The sequence below is a fragment of the Peromyscus maniculatus genome, chromosome 17 (genome assembly GCF_049852395.1).
Source record: "Peromyscus maniculatus bairdii isolate BWxNUB_F1_BW_parent chromosome 17, HU_Pman_BW_mat_3.1, whole genome shotgun sequence".
In the NCBI taxonomy this organism is placed as follows: domain Eukaryota; kingdom Metazoa; phylum Chordata; class Mammalia; order Rodentia; family Cricetidae; genus Peromyscus; species Peromyscus maniculatus.
In genome coordinates, this window is record NC_134868.1 from 57,014,379 (window position 1) to 57,021,386 (window position 7,008).

Below are 7,008 nucleotides of genomic sequence, written 5' to 3' on the forward strand. Positions count from 1 at the left end.
GTGCCCACTCGATTGGTTCCGCGGTATTCCCGGGTGCTAGCCGCCGGTGCCCACCGCCTTCGCCTCTGTTTGGGAGGCCGCGCAGGGGATCTAGCGGGATCCCATGCCTTCAGGGAGTGGGAGAGATGCTTCTGTGGCGACACCCCGGCCGCCCGGGATGTTTTTGAGACGGCATTTCTCTCTCTCTGCAGTCCTGGGTGGTCCAGACCGGCCTCTGATTATCAGTCCCGTTCGCCCACTGCCTCCCGGGTGCTGCAATTACAGATGTGCACCGCCACGCCGGGCACTTTGTGATTTTAAAATTTCATTCCGTGCACGTGTGTTGCCTCTTGAACGGAACTGTAGAGAATGTCACCACTCAAAAGGTTCTGCTCTCACTACTATGAGCAGTTGGCTGCATCCTTTTCCGTGAATGTATACATATATGTGTGACTATATAATATTTAAGGGGGATCTATCACCCCCCCACACACACATTTTCCTTTCTATCTTCACCATTCTTAGGTATTGATCTAACTCGTTAACTTGAGATGGGTATGTGGCAAGATAGAGTTTACCACACTTACAGTTTTTCTATCCATTTTATGAAAAGAATAATTTTATAAAGACAATTTGTACTGTCAACACAATGCTAAAGAGCAGAGATGGGGATTAAATCTTTAAATTATATGTTATTCAGAGAGCCAGTGGTCGGAGAAGGCAGTGGATTAACATTCTAACACCCTGTTTTATAGCTCATCTTCAGCCAAGAAGCCTTATAAGGATTGGAAACAGAGGCATTTATACCAAAGCTTAGTATTGCCTCTCTGGTCAAACGGTCAGCCTTACCCCTGGCTGGTGTGTGTCTCCTCATGTGTCCTGAATTTTTCCTTCATTATCACCTCATTGTGCAGCTGGGTTTGCACAGTCCCAAGGCTGGTGGGAACTTCATTCTTCCAGCAGAGACACTTGGGCTGGGGTTAACATGGAACAAACCAACCATTAGCAGTATGTATGTACTGAGCTATTTGCACTATGTGTTGCAGATGCCTTTCTACCGTACGAAGTACAAACCTACATTCACAGAATACTAAGGTGCCCCACCTGCCACTCCTGTCTGTGGTGTATTTTCCTGAATTGTGTGAGGTTCCCATGAGTGATCTCTCTGCAAAGACTTCCATACCATGGAGTCCTTCTTCTTCCTTGTCTCCCCGATACAATGACTGCACATATCCACCTAACACATTCTCTGCTATCTCCCTGTACTTTATGCATACTTACAAATATATCTCCTTTCCTACAAAAAAAAGTGGAAGGTGCAGTATTTGATTCCAAGATGTCTCTTTTCTCATCGGAACCCACCTTGTTCCTTTTTTATGTCTCATAGAGTTCTCCAGCCTACGGTCCATGGGTCCCATGTGACAGAGGGGAGCTATGAATGTGTCCCAACAGAAGATTATAAACGTCCTTAAAACATTATGAAATTTGTATGTGGCTTGTTTTGTTTGTAATTCGATCATGCACTTCTTGAGAGTGAACTTTGTATATGACATCATTGTGCCTCAGTGTCAACAACACCTGAATGTTTCTTGTCACATCCGCCAGATTAGGTTAAGCTAGGGTGCAGTCCAAAGGAATCCTTTATCTCTTGCCTGAGGGGCTAGGATGCTCAAGGACTGGACCACTGGTTGCCCAGGTATTTGGGAAACACTGCTCTAAGTGTATTTGGGTGGGTGTTTCTGGATGTGACTAACTCTGAACCAGTGAACTGAGGAAAGCAGAATTCCTTTCCAATGTGCATGGGCCTCCACATTCAACCCATTGAAAGGCTAAATAGAATGAAAAAGCAGAGTAAGTTCAGTTCAATCTCTGCCTGGCTGTTTTAGATGGAATGTCAGTGTCTCCTTGCTTTGGACTCAGCTTTTGCTTGGGCTGGAACTTATATCAGCAGCTCTTGTGTTAATTTTCTTCTTACTGTGACCACATGATAAAAAGCAACTTAAGGGTGAAATGGTGTATTTTAGCTTACACTTTGAGAGGACGTACCCTGTCGTGGTAGGGAAGGTGTGGTGGCAAGGCTGTGAGGGAGCTAGTCACATGCCTGCAGCCGGAAAGCAGACAGATAAATGAATGCAGCTGCTCAGTTCTACTTTCTTTTTTCTTAAAGATTTGTTTATTTTTTGCTGGGCGGTGGTGGCGCACGCCTTTAATCCCAGCACTCGGGAGGCAGAGACAGGAGGATCTCTGTGAGTTCGAGGCCAGCTTGGGCTACCAAGTGAGCTCCAGGAAAGGCGCAAAGCTACACAGAGAAACCCTGTCTCGAAAAAAAAAAAAGATTTGTTTATTTTTATGTGCATTGATGATTTTGCCTGTGTGTATTTCTGCTGTGAGGGTGCCAAATCCTCTGAAACTAGAGTTACAGACAATTGTGAGCTGCCATGTGGGTGCTGGGAATTGAACCCGGATCCTCGGGAAGAACAGCCAGTGCTCTTAACTGCACAGAGCCATCACTCCAGCCCTCTTCTTGTTCCTTTTTTTTTGTTCAGTCCAAGACCCCAGTCTATAAGATGGTTCCACCCACATTCAGGATGAGTTTTCCCTCCTCAGTTAAGTCTCTCTGGAAATATTTTCACAGACTCAACCAGAGATTTGTTTCCATGGTGACTCTAAATTCAGACCAGTTGACAATCAAGATTAGCCATCATAGTTCTCCTGGGTCTCCAGCTGGCTGACTATAGATCTACAGACTATGGACTTTCCAACATCCATAACTGTGTGAACCAATTTCCTCTAATAAGTCTCTCTTCTTCCCTACCTCCTTCCTCTTGTTTCTCTAGACAAACTAAACTCATCCAGTGACCATTTCCTCCAGGAAAAAAAATTGAGCTCCCCAAATTGGCATTATAACTTCCCTTTTTCCTTTCAGTAGTAGTGATGAGACCTGAAGTTAAAAGCTGGTCAGGATGTTTTAGGGCAGGGACCTATAAACCATCAGTTCTGTTCTGGTCCTTGACCAGAAGGCAAAAGTGTCCTTGCTTCTGTTCTGGCCAGAAATGCCAAAAGTGTTTGGGCACCTATCCTAGTTTGTCTTTCTGTTGCTGTGAGCAACACCATGACCAAAACACTCTAATGAGATGATGTTGTAGAATATTATTTTAAGGTATTTTACTTTTGTTTATGTTGTGTTTGTTTAACTCTGTGAAGCTGTGTTGCTGTGCTTGTCTAAAACACCTGATGGTCTAATAAAGAGCTGAATGGCCAATAGCAAGGCAAGAGAAAGGATAGGTGGGACTGGCAGGAAGAGAGGCTATATAGAAAGAGAAATCTGGGAGGAGGAGAAGAAAAGAGGTAGCCAGAGAAGGAGGAGGACTTTAGGGCCCAGCCACTCAGCCACACAGCCAGCCATGGCATAAGAAACAAAGTAAGGTTACAGAAGTAAGAAAAAGGTAAAAGCCCAGAGGTAAAAGGTAGCCAGGATAATTTAAAGTTAGGAAAAGCTAGCAAGAAACAAGCCAAGCTAAGGCCAAGCATTTATAATTGAGAACAAGCCTCTGTGAGTAATTTATTTAGGACATGGGTGGTGCCCCCCCCAAGAGCAAAAGAGTAATAAAACAAACAACAACATTTTGGCATACCAATGTGTGCCAAATTTCCATGTACATCCTGAGAAAGCTGAAAAAAAAGGAAAGAAAGAAAGAAAGAAAGAAAGAAAGAAAGAAAGAGAAGAAAAAGAAAAAGGACAAGGCTCCTTTAAAAGGCGCTGCTTCTCAGCCAACAGTGCTAAATAAAAACAGTAAACTTAGTAAAAAAAATTGCTTCCTATAGTTAGAAAGGTTGAATGCAGTTCCTGGGCACACACCTCTGATGGCCTCAAGCTTTAGACGGGTGGAGCCAGCACAAATAGCTTCATGAAGGATCCAGGTGTTGCTTAGCAGTTTAAAGTTTGCTCTTAAGGTCAAAAAAGGCTAAAAGATACACAGTAAAAGAGGTCCAGATGGGAAAAAACCCTCTAAACAGGTTCTAGTGTGTTTGACAGCATGAATAGGCTTAAGAAAGTAAGAAAAAGAGTATGGACAGTCATAGAAAGAAACAAATAGTTTTTAAAATAATAAAGTCTTTAAAGAGAGAGTAATACAAAAGAAAAAGCCACATAAGATGGGAAATAAACAAGGAGTCTGGATCCTCTATATTATTGTGTTGATTTTGAATTTTTTTGAATGTTGATGAGCAAAAATAGCTGTTAAAAGACATGGGATTGTGAACAGGACTGCAAGATTGAACCAACATAGATACTTTAGGGCTGTCTTAACTTTAAAAAAAAGGAAGTAAAAAATGTATTTTTCAAATGGAAATCAAAAAATGCTTTGGAGAAGAGTTTTTGCTTTTGTTCTCACAGGAGACAAGAGGTTGTTTATTCCTTGAGGAATAATATGGATCAGGTTTGATCAAGGGAGACCTCTTGAACCTTGACAGGTGATATCCATCAACAAAGATTATAGCTGATCTTCCCAGGACTTGACCATTATCTCAAATTTCCTCTCTGGGACCCTAGAGATGCCTTTGTCCACAGACGGCAGGAAGCAGTATGGAGAAAACTACGCCCAGATTCCCAAGAGTTGGGAGGGTGTGGGGGTGGATGGTTTTTGGTTATTTCGTGGGCTATGGATGTTTGTTATTGTTGTATTTAAAAACGGTGTGGGGGGGCAGCCTTGGTGAGTTGGAGGCAAGGGACACGGTGGACAGTCACTCACACCATGCACACGGCATTCATGTAGAGGAGTTTATCGAGGGAAGGGAAGAAGAGATAAAGAGTTCGACTCGAGATAAGAGAAGAGGAAGAGAGAAGAGATGGAAAAAGGGGAAGAGAGGAGGTGCAGAAGCAACCTTGTGGGGAGGGGGGGAGAGAGAGGTGGGTGGCACCCACCTCTTAAAGGGGGCTTGGTGCATGCACAAACGGGTATGTAGGATGATGTTGTCAGGACCCTGAGCAGGTTAAGGTACTGCCTGTTTACGGGCAAGGTTCCCAAGGGGCCAGCCAGGTAATGCTTAAATGCTAACAGTTATCATTTAGGGGAATATAGTATATTGATAAAAATTTAAAGTTATTTTTTACACTGTATATGTTTCTGCTCTTGTTTAAGGTATTGTACCTATGCAGTTCATCTAAAAATGTAAGGAAAAGTTCTAGTTTTTGAAAGCTATAAACTATTCAAGATAATAAAAAAACATAGGTTAGTAATTAGTTATCTATAACAATCAAATTTGTAGATATGTTAGGTATGTTTACAACATCATATAGAGATATATTTTAGATAGACAAATGCTTTTCAAACATTTCAAAGACCCACAGAATATGGCATTTAAAATGTTTTGTACCTAAGGTTTTTAATGACAGTGAAACACATCTGTTCCTGGCAGCAACAATTCACTTCAGAGATGATGGGCATTGCAGAAACTCCTTATAGAGTTTGCTTTCAATGTGGCAAGGCTAGCCATTTGGGCAAGAAGCTGCTCTTGCCTGGACTAATTGATAGTATGCTCTATAAACTGGACATGCAGGCCCCACAGGAAAGTGACCGCTGAACTTTGCCAAAACAAGACAGGATAGTTCTTCAGAGTTCCTGCTTCACAGAAGAAACTGCCAGACATTCTGCAGGACACAGAGGAAAGTGAGTGACAAACTTTGCCAATATAGGTGGGACAGTCTTTCAAAATTCCTGCTGCATTGAAAAGTCTGCCAGACAGTATGGGCCTGAAGGCTGAAGATGGATGCCCCAACATTGCTGAGAAACTCTGGGTGACTGCTAGGCAGTCAGATGTCTCTGTCATTTCTAGAGTTTTGGAAGTTGTTTGCAATGAACTTTTTGTTTACTCAAGTAATACTATATCCTTTTGGGGCCTTTGATAGAGTTAAAGACTAGATACTTAGAGTTGCAGTGTTCCTTAGATGGAAAGTAAATTAGCTATAAAACTTTGTATTCACTAAGCTAGGACAGATAATAAATTATTTTCTCTGAATATGCTAACTACAATTAGATAGAATATTGTAAATGTAATTCCTACTTGGTAATTGCTTTTATTATATGTAGTTTTACTATGTTAAAGTTAAAACCTTTATTTTTATTTAGAAAAAAAGAGGAAAATGTAGAATGTTATTTTAAGGTGTGTTAACTTTTGTTTATGTTGCATTTGTTTAACTCTGTGAAGCTGTGTTACTGTGCCTGTCTAAAAAACCTGATGTCTAATAAAGAACTGAATGGCCAATAGCAAGGCAGGCGAAAGGATAGGTGGGGCTGGCAGGCAGAGGGAATATATAGGAGAAATCTGGGAGGAAAAGACAAGTAGCCGGAGAAGGAGGAGGACTCCGGGGCCCAGTCACCCAGCTACACAGCCAGCCACGGAGTAAGAGTAAGATTTACAGAAGTAAGGGAACAGGAAAAGCCCAGAGGCCAAAGGTAGACAGGATAATTTAAGTTTAGGAAAGTTGGCAAGAAATAAGCCAAGCTGAGGCCAGGCATTTATAATTGAGACTAAGCCTCTGTGTGTGATTTATTTGGGAGCTGGGTGGTGGGTCCCCCAAAAGAGTAAAAACAAACAATAACATACTGTAATCAGTAATGTTATTCATATGGAAAGTAATTGTTCTTACAAACAAGTCTGAGAGAAATGCTGGACTCCTGACAATCCACCCACTCACTTCCATTCATGGTCTCTGTGTTGACTGTGCTTGTCTCTCCCTGGACTGAATGACAGTGACCAGATTGATAAGAACTTCAGTCAGGCAGGAGTTGACCAGGTTATTGGTGGTGGCGGGGATGAAGGCATAGTTTTGTGATGTTACCCACAACAGCCTCATTTTTTTTTTCTGAGACAGGGTTTCTCTGTGTAGCTTTGGAGCCTGTCCTGGAACTCACTCTGTAGCCCAGGCTGGCCTCGAACTCACAGAGATCCGCCTGCCTCTGCCTCCTGAGTGCTGAGATTAAAGGCTTGCGCCACCACTGCCTGGCGCTACCTCAATTCTTTTAACCA